General features: G+C 41.4%; 1 long non-coding RNA gene across 1 annotated transcript; it reads right to left on the bottom strand.

The window, feature by feature from the left end:
* Positions 1 to 13,723: 13,723 nt before the first annotated feature.
* Positions 13,724 to 14,459, bottom strand: LOC117186347. The gene is made up of 2 exons (XR_004471454.1): positions 14,377 to 14,459; positions 13,724 to 14,050 (listed from the first exon to the last, which is right to left on the bottom strand). It is a non-coding gene; the product is annotated as an uncharacterized LOC117186347 (long non-coding RNA).
* Between the last annotated feature and the right edge of the window lie 5,661 nt (positions 14,460 to 20,120).

Here is a 20,120-nt window from a genome sequence, read left to right as displayed (position 1 = left end):
GCATCCACATTTTTAAAGATACGATAAAACCAAAAACGCAGAATCGTAGAGGATGACTATATGTTCTAGAGTGTAAAATCTCAACCAGATCGTATAATTATTATAGCCAGAATCAAGAAAACAATTTCATTCTTTCTCGCTCTGTCTCTCTCTCTAACACACAAGTTTCATGGTCGGCTTTGCCAATTGCAAAATATGAGTTCAAGGATCTCAGAACCTATAAGAGCCAGAGCAACCAAATTTGGTATCCACACTCCTGTGATATCGGACCTTGACCGTTTCGTGTCCAAATTTCGCCACACCTCCTTCCGCCCACGCAAAGGACGAAAATCTGGGGCATCCTTAAATCTCAGAGACTATTAAGGCTAGAGTAACCAAATTTGGTATCCGCACTTTTGTTAGATCTCACTATAAAACGTATATCTCAGAATTTCGCCCCACCCTTTTCCGCCCCCACAAAGGACGAAAATCTGTTGCATCCACAATATTGCACATTCGAGAAAACTAAAAACGCAGAATCATAGATAATGACCATATCTATCAGACTGCTGAATCTGGATCAGATCAGATCATTTTTATAGCCAATAGGAACAAATCAATTTGCAGTGGCTTCGCAGCGCCCGACGTCACGCTCAGCCTGATTTTCTGTCTCTCTCGCACGCACTCTTTGTCGTGTCGTTTAATATTAGCGGCGTCTGCCGGAGGAGAGCCATACTGACTTAGTATCGGGTATAACTGTAGAGTTGCGGTGTCCGCAGCAACTCACAACGTTCCCCCTCGTTTCCTAGTGACATGGTGACGTAATGGGGTAGGGTGAGAATTATAGGGATTTCCAGAACCTTCGCACAACTGGAAATCATGGAAGGGTGGGTACAGAATCGTGTGGGTCGACTTCTATCTCAAGACCTCACGCCCGCGATAGTTTTGGAACACACCGACGAATGCCCCTAGTACTTTCGGGTACGCCCTATGTATGATTGTGCCATTTCATTTCGGTTATGCTCGGAATAGGCAGATTGTTGTTTTCGGAGTTAGCTCCCTGTAGAGTCACGGGATTCTAAAATTTTAAATTTTATGTAGTAGGAGTCGATACGCGGTCAAACGAACCCCCCCTAGTTACCGAATGAGCACGGAACCAGAGAATCCCCACCGGCAGTGACCTCGACATCCCCTCCAATCCATCCCCTACTGACGTATAGAAATATATCGTTGATATGTTACACACCAGGAAACAAAGCGAGATACTCCAGCAAATTGCGAGCAGCCAAGGCCAAAACAACTTCCAAACAGAGCTGCTGCGATTTTTACGGGAGTCCACAGAGTAACGTTTATTGTACATATTTGGATTGTTTTATTATAGTCAATAAAATAGCCAATTTACAATTCAGACCAAAAATTTTGAATTTTATGCTCATCAGCTGCTTTTTGACGGATGGTAGATGATGGATGGTTCCAGTTTGAATCGGGGTTTCACATCTGTCTTGGCAACGGAGAGAATTTTTTAGACGAATTGTTTTTCCAGCATTACGAGATCTCCCATTTGAGCTTTAGACATTGGTGTTATTTTGCATTCCAACTGTTTGTAGTACAGTTTTCCAAAACAATAACACTTGATTAATTCAGACCGCACAGCTTCTGGTTCACCGCTTGAATAGTTTTTTCGCATCTTCGCCAACGCAAACGCTAGAAGTTCGGATTTTGGTGTACGCTCAATAAGGGTTGATTGAGTTGATCAACTCACATTCTGGTCACACTATGCGCGCACAATTCAAATAGATTAGCCCAAATTATTTATTCCCCGACACATCCGCATTCCCCACAAAAGTAATATATTCCTAAACTATCAAGTACCGTCTAGAAGAAGCGACATTTTTTTTTTATTTTTCCTTTTCTCTTACATTTTAAGTGAGTTTTAAGCAAACTAATCAATAAACATAACAAATTTGGTGATCAAGCTTACCGAATTAAGCGGGATAGCTTAACTTGCATTTTTGGGCGCTTTACTGTTTCCCAAATTAACTTTACATTTTGTATCCATACGTTACTTAAACACTAATTAAAATATCTTCTTCAATTATAAGTAGTTATTGATCTTCTTTTTTAAGGAGAGCTTAAAATAACTTTAAATGGCTCAGATAACATGGGAAATAAAAAAATCAATGAGAATAAGTTCAATGGGACCCTAATCTGATGACGCCCAGTGTAAGTACGTTTTAATAGATTGTCTTCAATTTTTGATAACATAAGCTCCATTTAATAGTATGACGATGTCAGTCCAATTGTTAAAGATTAATATCAAATCTCCGTAAGAGGTCTGTTCTTAAACTGTTCTTCTTAAACGTAACAGAATTTTTTAGAATGATAGAATATTTCTTTATCTATTTGTCGAAGATGGATATCTTATCTTGTGCACGCATGAATTTAATTTGTAACATTTAACGAAATTCTCAATAACCCTTTCCTCGGCTATGGACTATAATAACAAAAGCCATATGAGAGCACATCATTCCCATCTTACTTATTTTTCGTGCTTGGCATATCAATATTTTAAACAGCTACACGGTATAAAAATAATTAAAAATTTTTAATGTCTCTTTAGAAATACTTACAATTATTTTACAATTATGATTATTCAAACAGCGCTATCGTCCAATTTACTTGCAGTATTTATGTTATATTGATAAAGTATTGTTTTAGATATCCTCGATTGCGTCTCCGTCATTTCTGGGGTTGATGATATCTATGCGATTTACTATCTTCGGTCATAGGTCCTTAAGAATGGCACTTTTCGCATTTTTTAGTTTGTCAAGTCGTTTCAATAAATGGTTATTAGCCGTCTCGGCTTCTTCCAGTTTTTCCAAAACTTCACGGTGCTGTCAGATTTTGAGAAATATGTATATTCAATAAAAAAATATGTATGTTTGTATATGTATGTAAAATTGTATTTGTATTTTTATATATATATATGTATGATGTTTTATATCCAATTTTAATATCTTTAACGTTCCATTAAAAAGATTCGTATGTATAGGCCATAGGTTAGGTTGAGGCGGCTGCCGGACTCGCTCGGAGCCCGTCACACTTAGGCCGGTTTCGGCCCGCATAAGCCATAACATTACACCAATATAATTACAGCCAAACAATGTTTTAATATGTCATACTCAGCTCAAATGACACAACCGCTATAATAAGAGAAGTTTCTTACTTAGAATCGACTTTCGATGATGGACTCGCGCGGCACTGCCTCTAAATGTCTTTTGCAGAATCAGTGGAAATTTATATGTACATAAGTGCTCCCAGCAGTAAGAGTATGATAGTGAGTTGCTACTGAGATGTTACTGCCTTTTAAAGAAGAATCGTTCCACAAATGTTAGCTGCATTTGGTCAAAATCGAAAAAAAACGAAAATTTTTTTTTTAACATTTAGCGGTTTTTTTTATAAATATACCCGATACTCAAAATGAGTATATGTGTATTTGTGGTGAAAATGGATGGCATCCACACATCTCAGAGATTATTAAAGCTAGAGTATCCAAATTTGGTATCCACACTTCTGTTAGATCTCACTATAAAAAATGTATTTCAAAACTTCGCCCCTTCCCCTTCCGTTCCCACAAAGGACGGAAATCTGTGGCATCGAATCTGGATCATATCGGATCATTTTTATAGCAAAAAGGAACAAATCAATTTGCAGTGGCTACGCAGCGCCCGACGATATGTTTAGACACGTTTTCTGTCTCTCTCGCACGCACTCTTTGTCGTGTAGTTTAATATTTTCGAGTAGATTAGACAAAAAAAATGTTGCGTGACGTTGTATTGAAAAAAATTCGAGATTTGATGATCAAATGTTTTTTATGTAAAATCTATTGCATTAAATAGATCATTTAAAATTTGCAATTTCACGAAAATCGGTCGAGCCATTTCGGAGAAGTTGAGGTCAAGTATTTTACGAGACAGGTGTGAAACATGGTCAAAACGACTTAAATTAAAAGCATGATGGACAATTGAACTAAAGCCTACTACTAATGTGCGCAAGTCACGAGCCGTCACGAACAGTCACATTGACGAAAAATTTCTATACCTTAAAAGAGAGTGGGGATGAGAATGACTTTAGCAATTAATAGTCTTATTTCTTCTGGCAAAAAAGTTTTAGATGCTGAGAGCTGACGCAGATATGTACGTCCAGTTGCCTTTGATATATGTTTACTCCATGATAGAGTACTACTGAATGTTATCCCCAGATTAACTGCAAATAGGAATGGATAGGAAATAGGTGTATTGCCTATGTATAAATTCTCGATATTTTTGTATCAATCCGTTTTTTGGCAATTACAATACATTTTGATTTTTTAGGATTTATTCCCAGGCCATTCTCTTTTGCCCATTTCTCAATTAGGGAGAGCATTTTGTTAGAAATATTGACACAAAGATTAATTTCATTAACGGGACTACTAACATAAATTTGGACGTCATCAGCATATAAATGTACTCTACAATTAGACAAGACACTGGGTAGATCATTAACATATATGGAAAACAGTAAGGAGCCTAGTACTGATCCCTGAGGGACTCCCCGTGTAAGAACCCTAAAAGTGAAAGCATGTGTACCGGATACTACTGCCTGCAATCTATTTGTTAGGTACGATTTAACAAAATTGACCGCAGTCCCTGAGAAGTTTAATAAGTTGGTCAGTTTTCTGCAAAGAATATTATGGTTGACTGAGTCGAACGCCTTACTGTGGTCGAGAAGTGTTAAAAACGTAACCCAGTTCTTATCGAGTTGCTGTCGAATATCTTCGACAATATCCGTTACAGCGCTTATACCACTTCTTTTTGGCGATTTTTTTGTTAAGCTGGCAAAAATTTGTTTAAAAAGTAAAAAATCAAAGCGTAGTTAAAATGTATTCTAAACTAGGTTAGGTTAGGTTAGGTAGAGACGGCCGCCAAGCTCGCTCGGAGCCCAGCACACTTAGGCCGGTTTCGGCCCGTTGTGATACCGCTTGGGATCATTCACTGGGATCACTGCTTGGGATGCAGATGAGACTTCATGTCAACAGTTGTCCCATCCAGATGCCCTTATAAAGTTGACGATCTTTCTGGGACATAGCGTGGACATCTCCGAGATGTCGTTCAGAAAGGCAGAGCCCAAGTGATGCAGCCTCCTTCTGCTGAGAGCTGGACAGGAACAGAACAGGTGTTCCACTGTTTCCTCCTCATCCTCGTCTCTGCAGCTGCGGCAGAAATCATTGTATGGGGCACCCAGCCTGTTTGCGTGGGAGCCTACTAGCCAGTGTCCTGTGAGGGAACGTATGACTGCGCTGCACCTTTCCCTGCCTAGTTTGCAGAGCTCTGAGGTGCGCTTCTTATCTATGGTCGGCCATGTTTGCCGAGCTGTGCGACAACGTGGCCCTATTTGCCACTTGTTGTCTATCAGTCGCGTGTACTGCTCCTTTATGATGAGCTTGCAGGTGGCCATAGGCATACAAATGTCCTCCTTATCTTGGAGAAGGGGGGTTGTAGTGCCAGATCTGGCCAGCTCGTCCGCTATGCAGTTGCCCTCGATATCCCGGTGGCCCGGGACCCATATAAGGCTGATAGAAAATTGCTGAGCCATCTCGTGAAGAGATCTGCGGCACTTCGCCACAGTAGCCGAGTTCGAGGAGATCGCGTTAAGTGATCTGATCGCAGCTTGGCTGTCGCTGTAGATGTTTAGATTGGTTGCCGTGGTGGTAACCGTGTGAAGGCAGTACAGAGCCTCCCTGATTGCTGTAACTTCCGCTTGGAAGACGCTACAGTGATCCGGAAGCCTGAAAGATTGCCTTATGTTAAGTTGTTCAGAGTTTTGAGCCATCCGTGAAGATGCTTATGGCCCCGTCTGGGCCGGGGAGTCCCTCGAGCCAATCGTCTCTATGAGGGATGATTATGCTGAATGGAGTCTCCGTGTGCTCCATTGGAACTTGATAGTCCGTTCTAGCTGGGACCATGTTGTTTTTATTTAGTATAGATGAGTGACCTATGTTCTGGGGTACCCATTGTTCAGAGTCCCTAAGACGTATTGCTGCCATTTCTGCCCGCTCCTTTCCTGCAAAGTCAAGGCTCTGAAGGCATAACATGGCGTTTAGCGCATCATTTGGTGTAGTTCGAAGAGCTCCACTGATGCAGAGGGCGGCTGTTCGCTGAACCTTGCCCAGCTGATTGGTGATTGTACTTTTTGTTAGGGCAGGCCACCAGACAGTAACTCCGTAGAGTATTATAGGTCTGACTATTGCCAGATATATCCATCGGACTATGCTTGTTCATGCCCCACTTTAGGCCGATAGCTTTTTTGCAAGTATAGAGTGCTGTCGTTGCCTTCCTCACTCTATCCTTGACATTCAGGTTCCAGCTAAGCTTTTTGTCAATTACCAACCCTAAGTAACTGGCACTGTCGCTGAAGGAGAGCCTGTATCCGTTTAGTGTTGGGGGGTTGAGGGGCGGGACCTTGTATTTTTTTGTGAATAACACGAGTTCCGTTTTCGAGGGATTTAGTCCCAATCCGCGCGATTCTGTCCATTCGGACAATCGAGTAAGCTTTGCGGTCATTAGGTCGCATAGTGTTTGGGGGTATTTCCCCGCAAAGATAATTGCAACGTCATCCGCGTATGCCAATACTTTACAGCCCCCCTCTTCCAGGTCGCATAGAATCTTATTGACTGCAATGTTCCATAGAAGAGGAGACAGAACTCCCCCTTACGGGGTTCCTCTGTTGACATACCTTGACTGGGTGGACGATCCCATCGATGATGTCACCGTCCTGCGTATGAGCAATTGATCAATGAGCATCACCAAGTGACGGTCCACCCCCAGGTCAGTCAGGGCTTCTGTAATGGTGCCCGGTGTGACGTTGTTGAAGGCTCCCTCGATATCGAGAAAAGCTATTAGTGAGTATTCTTTGAAATGCAGGGATTTTTCTACACTCGAGATCACTTCGTGAAGTGCCGTTTCCGTGGATTTTCCTTTCCGGTAGGCATGCTGCGCACTTGAGTACAGCTGGGGACTTATGGTAGTCCGTAATTGTAACCCGATAAGACTCTCAAAGGTTTTGAGTAGGAAAGACGATAAACTGATTGGTCTAAAGTCTTTCTGGGTTGAGTGTGAGGCTTTGCCTGCTTTAGGGATGAAAATTATCCTAGCCTTAAGCCACGCTTGTGGTATTGTACATACCGCCAGTATCTTCCTGAAGATACTATGTAGCCAGTTGATGGCCGTCTCCCCGGCCTTCTGAAGTTGGGCCGGGATTACCTGGTCCGGGCCTGGCGATTTAAACGGGTTGAAGCTGTTTACTGCCCAACTTATGTTCCGTTTTGTAAGGATATGGTCCATCGATTCTACCGATCCCTGTCCTGGGAGGTGTGACGGCTCGGTGGATGTGCATCCGGGGAAATGCGTGTCGAGCAGAATGTGTAGGGACTCCTCACTAGAGTTGGTCCACGTGCCATCATTCTTTTTGAGGTAACCTACCGAGGGGGTAGTTTTTGAGAGAACTTTCCGGAGTCTTGCGGCCTCCGAAGTTTCCTCGATTTCGGAGCAATATTTTTGCCAGGAGGCTCTATTAGCCTTCCTCGTTTCCTTTTTGTATAGTGCTAGACTGGTTTTATAGTCTGCCCAGTGAGTATCCTCCTTAGTTCTTGTGGCTCTATTGAATAGAGTCCTACAAGTTCTACGAAGGGTGTCTGGTTGCTTAGACCACCAGGGGGTTTCTTTTTCCCCTTGGTCTGGTAGAAGGGCATGCTGCCTTGAAGGCTTTGTTGCACATCCGCATCCGTAAACCTGTTCACAAGACGGTTTAGGTTGTCTTCAGTGTTCGGGCAATTAGGGGCGTTAGGAGAGAGTAGCTCCTCCAGCGTTGTGTTATATTTTTCCCAGTTGGCTTTTCTGGGGTTGATATAGTCGGTTGGTTTGGGAATATCGAAGGATAATATCGTCTCGATATAGCTGTGGTCCGAGAAGGAGTGGTCTCCTAGGACTCTCCAGCTCTTGATTGTGTCCAGCAGTTTGCTTGACACTAGCGTGAGGTCAATGACCTCCTGCCGATTTTTAATTATAAATGTGGGGTCGTTACCCGGATTGCATATGAATAAATTTGAGTTCAGGATGAAGCTGAACAGTGACTAACCCCTTACATTCGTGTCCGTGCTCCCCCATTGGGTGTGGTGGGCGTTGGCATCGCAACCTATAAGTAGGTCTTTGTCCGTCCTTTCGCTGTCGCTGGCTATTTTGCGAACAAGGTCGTTCGGAGGATCATCCTCCTCGTGGGCCATATAGGACGCCACCAGCCTGAGATGATTCCCTTTTAGTTCTAGGCTTACCGCCGTGTTATCGCCATCGCTATAATTATGGAGCAGAAAGATATTTAGGTGCTTTCTAGCAAGTATGCAGGTACGGATTTTACCTTCATTTTGGGATACAATGATCTTGTATTCCCTCGTCCCCAATCCACAGACCTTGCCTCCTACAACCCAAGGCTCCTGGATCAGGACTACGTCGGCTCCGCTTGCGTCTAGGCGAAGTGTGAGAGCAGCCGATGCTGCTTTACAGTGGTGGAGATTTATTTGAAGGATCCTTAGGACCATCTTCAAGATTCTCCACCACCGTGATGTCCGCGTCCGAGTCATCTGAGACTCTCTCTCGGCACATTGACTCAAAGTCGAGCATCAGCTCTGTCTCTGAGGAGAAGCCTTCCTGGTCTGGCTCCAGCTCGTCGTCAGGCGCTTCGATCTCCGCAGCGACATCCTGCACGTCTGGGTTGACGACAGGAAGCGCCGCGGCCGCCGCGTCCGATTTGTACACCTTGATGGTGACCGAGCTGAAGCCGAAGTTTAGCTCTCCTTTTGCTGCCTCTATCGGGGCCAGCTACTCTTTATTGAGAACGAGCACTGCCTGGTTAGTCGGCCCTTGTGTCGTCTCAACCTTGGCTACCTTCCAATCTGAGGTTGGTAGTCCTGGGTTGCATCTCTGCAGCATCTTGAGGATGCGTTCTGGCTCCTTAAAGGTAGCCGGCACCCAAATTCTGGCCCTCGGTCTGCTGGGCACCTCGCTCCAGTCGACTGCGACGAGTTTCGCCCCAGCATAGACCTCGCCGACCTGCGCTACCGCCGCTTTATAAAGCTTTACAGAGCGCTCGTCTTCGCAGGCAATTATCTTAACATTGCCCTGGAACCACCCCATGTCCTTGCAGACTGGCGGAGGTCCAGGGTCTTTGTCAAGGAGTTCGAAGCAGCGGTCGGCCAGTGCCGCTTCCACCCACTTCCACTGACTCCTTAAGATTCTACCCTCTGCGCTGCCGCTGTCGAGGACACCAATTAGCGTCCTATCCTTGGCAATCTGCGCAAAGGAGACATTTGGCAGCACTCTGGAGCGCTTTGCTACCGGTTCCGGTGTCTCCTGCGAGCGCTGCCTCTTGGCTTGGGGAGCCACCTTTTTCTGTTCCAAGGTGAACTCCGGGAGCACGGCCGAAGCCCATTCCACCTTCTTCAGCCAGTCGGCTGATGGGCTGGCTTCACTGCTGGCGTGTTGCCGACGGAGTATGTGCCCTGCACTCCTCTTTTCGGCATATGTGTAGCGTCTGGCTTGGGCGCTTGTCGACGGCAAGTCAACCCCCTCCGCTTTACCAGAAGGTCGGGCAGTCGCAATATTGCTTAGCTTTCCTTCCAAGGTGTCAGCTTCGGGAGTTACCTTGCCACCCACACCGGATTCGGGATGGGACCCCCTCGGGTTCGCACAGGCACCTTCCACCTTGCAGGCATTCCCTACTATAGAGCCGGTTGGGCCAGGCCTTTGGGCCGCTGCCTTTCCGAGCTTGGGATTGCTCCCAGTTGGCATTTGGGGAGCGCCGCACTCATTTGTTTTTTTGTTTGTTTTTTGGTTTTTGTTCTTGTTATACATCCTGTTCCCACGAGATGCAGAGAAAGGGAAAGGTCAGCCCGGGCAGAGATCCACGTTGCCCGGGTAAGGCATCATTAGAACAGGGGGCTGCCAAGTCCCTGAGCCCTCCGTTAGCGACTGGGCTAGTTTTTATACCGGGCCCCCAGCCAGGCTGACTCTCGGCACGGGTCGAGTAACACACTTAGTCCGGCCCGGTGTGAGGTGGGTGTGGGGGTTGGGATGTGGGTAGGTATTGTGTATGGATGGGAGTGTGTGAACTACTTATTGAGGCGGCACCACAAGCGCATCGTCAGTGCTGCTACCTAGCTAACACCCGCTGGCTGTCCGGGACTGCTTATTTCGGTACTCTCCCGTGAGGGATGCCCGCTTATTCGCAGCTGACCTACCGAGGTAGGCCGTTCGCTATCCGCAACCCGCGACCCGTCCGGTGGCCTCAGCTAGGCCCCCTTTGAGCTACCTCACGAGCTCATCAGACCAGATATTCTAAACTATAAACTTGTAGATATTTGGTCAAAGGTGTATATGACGTTTAATTACATGTACTAGTTTAAAATAACTGTGGAAGTTGACCTTTGGAAAAGTTTTGCTTAAAAAACATATTGCTCTGTTTGGTGGAGTGCATCTTGTGAGACGTGTGCGATCTGGTTTCAATTGTTTTCTCAAAGGTATTGTGAATTTGGATGGTCAAAATGATCTGCATATGGCTGCCGAAATTAAAAGTCAGGCAGGCTCCGTTTTTCATTTACTTTTGCGGATTAAGTTTTAAGCCAAAATGTTTCGTTTTCGTTTTAAGGCTCTCCAGTTTTCACATATTTTTGCTGTTTGCACCATAACGAAAATTTGTGTTGTCCTGGCCAATTTTTTCCGACCCAAATTTGAGGTTTGGTTAAAATACAATTATTTATAAAGAAAGCAAAAGTTAAATTACCCTGATATAGGTGTCAAGTTTATTTTAATGCAACAATAAGACATCTATTTTTTTCCTTTTTCAGTTAAGGGTTGTTTCGTTGTACGAAACGAAAATGTTTTCGTTTTGAAAACGAATAAATCTTGCGGAATGTGAAAACGGGAGCCCCAATTTATGTGTATTCAAAAGTAAATCGGAAAACTTTTGTGAATGTAAAAAACGGAGCCTGGCTGAGTAATTTAATTTTTAGAAAATGTCCATCCCAAGACGAACCATTTTTTCAGTTCGGTGCAACGAGAAGGTCGCTACCAAAAAGTCTATTGCGGTTGAAAATTACATATTTTCAAATGTGATTAATAATAATAATGATTATTCCCAAGAACAACACAAAGAAATCCAAAGAAGAATAAGAAAATTTGTAAGCGCATTGCTGCAAAAATGGATAAAAAAATGTATTAGAACATTGTCGCATTTCGAAAAGTATAACAAGCAGTGGTTAGATGGCGACTGTATATTAAGGGTGCAACCGGAGGAAGATGTATATCCAGTGGGAAGACCGTCAAAAGAGTTGGCAGATTGTTCATTAAAACCCAAATTAAACAAAGCTAAATCTCTTGCAAACAAATCATCGATGAAAGAGCTCATGTTGGTGGCACACGTAAGCTTGTACAAAGGTGGGGAGAGAAATGCTTCTAAAGTTATATCATTGCTCAATTTAATAAAATGTGCTAACAGTGATCCCAAACTTCCTATTAAATTCAGTCCTGAGGAAGCTTTGGCGATTAATGTAGATGGGCGCTTCACGAAAAATGCATAAAAGCTAAATCTTACTACGCGAATATTTGTCCAAGCTACGATTCATTGAGAAACGTAAATGTAAAGTGCTCACAACCGAAAGTTTTCACGTAAAAATACGACGGAAGATTTACGGCATGCTCTTCTCGTTACATCTGATCCTTTAATTTCAAAGTTATCAAAATCGTCGTCAAGGCTTTCAAAAAAAATATATAGAGTTAGATAAGTTAGATTTCAACTTTGAAAAAGAGTTTTAATGTTCCGATAGTTCAGATATTTGAATTTAAATAAATTTATAATTACATAAGATAGACGATAGACTGGTAAACTATCTTTGGAATGGTATTTTAAAATCTTTAAATATTTTGACGGATCGGAACTATCGTATCTATTCGATATAATTGACCGACAGATGACTGAAATTTTGTACACTCATCCAGCTATTAACAATCATGTTAAAGTAAAAAATTCATTAGGATATCTCTTAAATTACGCTCATGATAGTACTGAGGATTTGCGGGGGTCCCAAAATAATTCCGTTAATGTCGACCAGGCAGATCTAACTGTAGCTCTAGTATTCTTTCTGCTACCAAGGGGCTGCACCAATGCGGATTAAACTGGAAAATATTCTGGAGATTGTTCGGAAAATGTTTGAAGTCCAGAAGGAGCAGCAGATATTACAGGATGAGCACCAGGAAACAAAGCGAGAGATACTCCAGCAAATTGCGAGCAGCCAAGGCCAAAACAACTTCCAAACAGAGCTGCTGCAATTTTTACGGGAGTCCACAGAATAACGTTTATTGTACATATTTGGATTGTTTTATTATAGTCAATAAAATAGCCAATTTACTAATTTACAATTCAGACCAAAAATTTTTAATTTTATGCTCATCAGCTGCTTTTTGACGGATGGTAGATGATGGATGGTTCCAGTTTGAATCGGGGTTTCACATCTGTCTTGGCAACGGAGAGAATTTTTTAGACGATTTGTTTGTCCAGCATTACGAGATCTCCCATTTTAGCTTTAGACATTGGTGTTATTTTGCATTCCAACTGTTTGTAGTACAGTTTTCCACAACAATAACACTCGATTAATTCAGACCGCACCGCTTCTGTTTCACCGCTTGGATAGTTCTTTCGCCTCTTCACCAACGCAAACGCTAGAAGTTCGGATTTTGGATCGCGTCTTCTCTGAATTTGAGGTGTACGCTCAATCAGGGTTGATTGAGTTGATCAACTCACATTCTGGTCACACTATGCGCGCACAATTCAAATAGATTAGCCCAAATTATTTATTCCCCGACACATCCGCATCCACCACAAAAGTAATATATTCCTAAACTCTCAAGTACCGTCTAGAAAAAGCGACATTTTTTTTTTATTTTTCCTTTTCTCTTACATTTTAAGTGAGTTTTAAGCAAACTAATCAATAAACATAACAAATTTGGTGATCAAGCTTACCGAATTAAGCGGGATAGCTTAACTTGCATTTTTGGGCGCTATACTGTTTCCCAAATTAACTTTACATTTTGTATCCATACGTTACTTAAACAATAAACAACTTAATCTTAAACAACTAATTAAAATATCTTCTTCGATTATAAGTAGTTATTGATCTTCTTTTTTAAGGAGAACTTAAATTAACTTTAAATGGTTCAGATAACATGGGAAATCAAGAAATCAATGAGAATATGTTCAATGGGACGCTAATCTGATGACGCCCAGTGTAAGTACGTTTTAATAGATTGTCATTAATTTTGGATAACATAAGCTCCATTTAATAGTATGACGATGTCAGTCCAATTGTTAAAGATTAATATCGAATCTCCGTAAGAGGTCTGTTCTTAAACTGTTCTTCTTAAACGTAACAGAATTTTTTAGAATGATAAATATTTCTTTATCTAATTGTCGAAGATGGATATCTTATCTTGTGCACGCATGAATTTAATTTGTAGCATTTTACGAAATTCTCAATAACCCTTTCCTCGGCTATGGACTATAATAACAAAAGCAATATGAGCACATCATTCCCATCTTACTTATTTTTCGTGCTTGGCATATCAATATTTTAAACAGCTACCCGGTATAAAAAGCTTACTTTTATATGGTTTTAAGATGTTATTTAATTACAAATTTGTAATGTCTCTTTAAAAATAATTACAATTATGTTACAATTATGATTATTTAAACAGCGCTATCGTCCAATTTACTTGCAGTATTTATGTTATATTGATAAAGTGTTGTTTTAGATATCCTCGATTGCGTCTCCGTCGTTTCTGGGGTTGATGATATCTATGCGATTTACTATCTTCGGTCATAGGTCCTTAAGAATGGCACTTTTCGCATTTTTTAGTTTGTCAAGTCTTTTCAATAAATTGTTATTAGCCGTCTCGGCTTCTTCCAGTTTTTCCAAAACTTCACGGTGCTGTCAGATTTTGAGAAATATGTATATTCAATAAAAAAATATGTATGTTTGTATATGTATGTAAAATTGTATTTGTATTTGTATACATATATGATGTTTTATATCCAATTTTAATATCTTTAACGTTCCATTAAAAAGATTCGTATGTATAAGCCATAGGTTAGGTTGAGGCGGCTGCCGGACTCGCTCGGAGCCCTTCACACTTAGGCCAGTTTCGGCCCGCATAAGCCATAACATTACACCAATATAATTACAGCCAAACAATGTTTTAATATGTCATACTCAGCTCAAATGACACAACCGCTATACTAAGAGAAGTTTCTTACTTAGAATCGACTTTCGATGATGGACTCGCGCGGCACTGCCTCTAAATGTCTTTTGCAGAATCAGTGGAAATTTATATGTACATATGTAAGTGCTCCCAGCAGTAAGAGTATGAGATAGTGAGTTGCTACTGAGATGTTACTGCCTTTTAAAGAAGAATCGTTCCACAAATGTTAGCTGCATTTGGTCAAAATCGCAAAAAACGAAAATTTTTTTTTTAACATTTAGCGGTTTTTTTTATAAATATACCCAATACTCAAAATGAGTATAGGGGTATATTAGATTTGTGGTAAAAATGGATGTGTGTAACGTCCAAAAAGAAGCGGACGAAAATCTGAGGCATCCACACATCTCAGAGATTATTAAAGCTAGAGTAACCAAATTTGGTATCCACACTTCTGTTATATCTTAGAACAAATGTATTTCAAAACTTCGCCCCTTCCCCTTCCGTTCCCACAAAGGACGAAAATCTGTGGCATCCAGAATATTGAAGATACGAGAAAACTAAAAACGCACAATCATAGAGAATACCCATATCTATCAGATCGCCGAATCTGGATCATATCGGATCATTTTTCTAGCCAAAAGGAACAAATCAGTTTGCAGTGGCTACGCAGAGCCCGACGACATGTTCAGACACGTTTTCTGTCTCTCTCGCACGCACTCTCTGTCGTGTAATTTAATATTTTCGAGTAGATTAGACAAAAAAAATTTTGCGTGACGTTGTATTGAAAAAAATTCGAGATTTGATGATCAAATGTTTTTTATGTAAAATCTATTGCATTAAATAGATAATTTAAAATTTGCAATTTCACGAAAATCGGTCGAGCCATTTCGGAGAAGTTGAGGTCAAGTATTTTACGAGACAGGTGTGAAACATGGTCAAAACGACTTAAATTAAAAGCATTATGGACAATTGAATTATAGCCTACTACTAATGTGCGCAAGTCCCGAGCCGTCACGAACAGTCACATTGACGAAAAATTTCTATACCATAAAAGAGAGTGGGGATGAGAATGACTTTAGCAATTAATAGTCTTATTTCTTCTGGCAAAAAAGTTTTAGATGCTGAGAGCTGACGCAGCAGAGCATATGTACGTCCAGTTACCTTTGATATATGTTTACTCCATGATAGAGTACTACTGAATGTTATCCCCAGATTAACTCCAAATAGGAATGGATAGGAAATAGGTGTATTGCCTATGTATAAATTCTCGATATTTTTGTATCAATCCGTTTTTTAGCAATTAAAATACATTTTGATTTTTTAGGATTTATTCCCAGGCCATTATCTTTTGCCCATTTCTCAATTAGGGAGAGCATTTTGTTAGAAATATTGACACAAAGATTAATTTCATTAACGGGACTACTAACATAAATTTGGACGTCATCAGCATATAAATGTACTTTACAATTAGACAAGACACTGGGTAGATCATTAACATATATGGAAAACAGTAAGGAGCCTAGTACTGATCCCTGAGGGACTCCCCGTGTAAGAACCCTAAAAGTGAAAGCATGTGTACCGGATACTACTGCCTGCAATCTATTTGTTAGGTACGATTTAACAAAATTGACCGCAGTCCCTGAGAAGTTTAATAAGTTGGTCAGTTTTCTGCAAAGAATATTATGGTTGACTGAGTCGAACGCCTTGCTGTGGTCGAGAAGTGTTAAAAACGTAACCCAGTTCTTATCGAGTTGCTGTCGAATATCTTCGACAATATCCGCTACAGCGCTTATACAACTTCTTCTTGGCGACTTTTTTGTTAAGCTGGCAAAAATTTGTTCAAAAAGTAAAAAATTAAAGCGTAGTTAAAATGTATTCTAAACTATAAACTTGTAGATATTTGGTCAAAGGTGTATATGACGTTTAATTACATGTACTAGTTTAAAATAACTGTGGAAGTTGACCTTTGGAAAAGTTTTGCTTAAAAAACATATTGCTCTGTTTGGTGGAGTGCATCTTGTGAGACGTGTGCGATCTGGTTTCAATTGTTTTCTCAAAGGTATTGTGAATTTAATTGTGTGGACGTTGACATGCAATGACTGCATCTTTCAAGAGGCGATGCAGTTACTGCACCGTCAAGTGGCCCGTGTGACACCAGCAGAAGGCTGTTACGCGCGGATCCCAGGCAAAACGCAGCCCTCCTCCCGCCCAACCGACCGAGGGGCGCTGCCGCATGACGCGCGGTGCGTAGCCGAACCAAACGCGAACATGCAAGAAAGATAGCTATTAGACTAACATTCGAGGAAAATTAGTACTAAACTTACTAAGAAACTAAGCATGCAATCAAAGTACAAATACCACTACAGTTACTAATTAATAGAAAGGTGTGTAAGGATTAATAATTTAATAAGAGGAAGAGAATTAGTGGTGGATATAATATGGTAGAGGGAATTATAATCCGAGCATAAGACCCTAAACGGTTCATGCAAGGAATAATTCGATCTACAAAGTGGAAGGAACAACGGTATAAAATTTCTAGTCAGTCTAATAGGAATCGTGAAGTTTATGCGGCTCAACAGATCAGGGCTGTCTATGTCACCCCTGATCAAGTTGTGCATAAATATCACACCAAGCATTTTTCTACGGTTAACTAAGGATGGGAGGTTTACTAATAGTAGTCTACTAGAGTAAGATGGGAGTCTTACACCCGCATCCCAGTTAAGGCCCCGCAGAGCAAAGAGTAAAAAGTTTTTCTGTACTGATTCTATACGGTCCTGGTGTACTTTGTACTGAGGGCACCATACACAGGAGCCGTATTCTAAGATCGGACGAACAAGCGAGGTATAGAGAGTCTTTGTTATATAGGGGTCGTCAAATTCCTTTGACCACCTCTTTATAAACCCAAGCACGCTCATGGCCTTATTTACCATGGTAGAAATGTGTTCGGAAAACTTTAACTTGGGGTCTAACATAACACCCAGATCATCCACCAGGGTAATTCTCTCAAGAGAACCACCAAATAGGGTGTAAGGAGCCAACAAAGGGCTAGAACGATGAAATGTCATAACTTTGCATTTCGAGGCATTAAGGTGTAACAAGTTTGCACAACACCATGACTGAAAGATATTGAGATCGGATTGCAAGCGAGAATGAAATGAAATGTCCTTGTACTGGACACAGAGTTTAACATCATCCGCATACATAAGTACTCGAGAGTATGTTAATACTGAAGGTAAGTCATTAATAAAGAGTGTGAAGAGTAAGGGGCCTAGATGGCTGCCTTGTGGTACTCCCGAAGAAACCTTTACTGGGAAAGAGAGGGAGTTTTTGAAGAGGACTCTTTGAGACCTAGAACAAAGATAGCTAGAAATCCATCTCAGGAGGTTGGGCGGAAACCCTAAAAGGTCAAGTTTATGCGCTAAAAGGGAATGGTTTACAGAGTCGAATGCTTTACTAAAGTCGGTGTAAATAACATCCGTCTGTAAGTTACCTTGAAAGCCTTTAATAATGAAAGAGGTAAACTCTAGCAAGTTCGTGGTGGTTGATCGCCGCCTTATAAATCCATGCTGAGTTGGAGATATAAGTGACTTGCAGAGATGTTGCAAGTGCGGAGTTAAAACCCTCTCAAACATTTTAGGAATAGCGGATAACTTTGCTATACCTCTATAATTTTTTGCATCAGACTTGCTACCTTTTTTATGGAGAGGAATTATAAACGATTCCTTCCAGATCGGGGGGAAGCAAGAAGAATCAATGGATAGGGTGAATAGTTTAAGCAAAGGTCCACACAGAGCCTCGGCGCAGTACCTGAGTACACAACCTAGAACCCCGTCTGGACCCGGTGAAAACACCGGCTTAACTAGTCGAAGATCATGAAGTAGGGAACATTCATTTAACAAGGGACTGAAAATGCCGTTCGACCTCGGTAAACCGTATGGGTACGGATGACCAGAGTAGCTTTCCTCAGAATAGGTGGTTTGGAAGAATTGGGCAAAAAGATCGGCAATTGCCTGATCATTATTTGCCGACGTATTACAAAATGATAGCGAGGATGGGTGTGCGGACGTTCTACGCTTACTGTTTACGAAGCTGTAAAACTGTTTAGGGTCCTGAGAAAAACGTATCCTGCATCGAGATAGGTAGTTCTTATAGCATTGAGCATTAAGAACTGAAAAGTTTGACCGAGCTAATACATAGCGAGAGTGAGAAGTAGGAGAACCCACTTCTTGAAATTTTTTATAAAGTCTTGATTTTAAGTTTTTTAGACTGGATAACTCTTTGGTAAACCAAGGGGGTTTTCCAGATCTAGTCGGACAAGAAAGCGGGACACAAGAATCGAAAAATGTGCCAAGAGCATTGTAAAAAATGTTTGTGCCTTTTATGATATCAGTGCACAAGTACAAAGCGGACCAATCAAAATCCCTAATGAGGTTATTAAGCTTCGCAAACTCGGCTTTACGAAAGCAGCGGACACGTTCGGGCAGCCTACTCGACCGATCCAATACAGTTGGTCCTATATCTAGCGACACCTCGAAAGTAGGGTGGTAGGCGTCTTCAGGTATAGTGAGCGGAAGGGCTCGGGTTAACAACACTATGGTCGGATCCGATACAAAGCACAGATCAAGCAATCGACCCAAGGAATTATTCACATGGTTGACTTGAGACAGGGATAGGTCAAGCAAGCCGTCAACAAAGTCATGTCGTGACATGGGCACTAGGATACTAGACTCGTTTACCGAAGACCAAACAGTTCCTGGCAAGTTGAAGTCACCAAGAACTATCATACGATCTTTATCAGATAGCGAGGAAGAAACAGCGGTTAAAGCGGACAAGTGCTGCTCATAAATTGAAATATCCGAAGAAGGTGGGATATACGAGCAAGTAATGAATATAGCGAAAGCGGGAAGAATCAGTTTTACACACAGGAATTCCAGTTCCTGTTGAACTTGGACTGTGAAGTGCTCCGACGTGAAGTAAGAGTCCACTGCAATTAGAACCCCCCCCTGCCCGTCGATACGAACGGTCCTTTCTAAAAGTTGTGTACCGACCTGCCAAAACCTCGGAACTAAGAATGTCCGGCTTTAACCAGGTTTCAGTAATGGCTGCCGAAATTAAAAGTCAGGCAGGCTCCGTTTTTCATTTACTTTTGCGGATTAAGTTTTCAGCCAAAAGGTTTCGTTTTCGTTTTAAGGCTCTCCAGTTTTCACATATTTTTGCTGTTTGCACCATAACGAAAATTTGTGTTGTCCTGGCCAATTTTTTCCGACCCAAATTTGAGGTTTGGTTAAAATACAATTATTTATAAAGAAAGCAAAAGTTAAATTACCCTGATATAGGTGTCAAGTTTATTTTAATGCAACAATAAGACATCTATTTTTTTCCTTTTTCAATTAAGGGTCGTTTCGTTGTCCGAAACGAAATGTTTTCGTTTTGAAAACGAATAAATCTTGCGGAATGTGAAAACGGGAGCCCCAATTTATGTGTATTCAAAAGTAAATCGGAAAACTTTTGTGAATGTAAAAAACGGAGCCTGGCTGAGTAATTTAATTTTTAGAAAATGTCCATCCCAAGACGAACCATTTTTTCAGTTCGGTGCAACGAGAAGGTCGCTACCAAAAAGTCTATTGTGGTTGAAAATTACATATTTTCAAATGTGTTTAATAATAATGATTATTCCCAAGAACAACACAAAGAAATCCAAAGAAGAATAAGAACATTTGTAAGCGCATTGCTGCAAAAATGGAAAAAAATGTAATAGAACATTGTCGCATTTCGAAACGTATAACAAGCAGTGCTTAG

The sequence above is a fragment of the Drosophila miranda genome, chromosome XR (assembly GCF_003369915.1).
Source record: "Drosophila miranda strain MSH22 chromosome XR, D.miranda_PacBio2.1, whole genome shotgun sequence".
NCBI classification, from domain to species: Eukaryota; Metazoa; Arthropoda; class Insecta; order Diptera; family Drosophilidae; genus Drosophila; species Drosophila miranda.
Note: the sequence above shows the minus strand (reverse complement) of the source record. Positions and strands in the feature narration are given on the sequence as shown.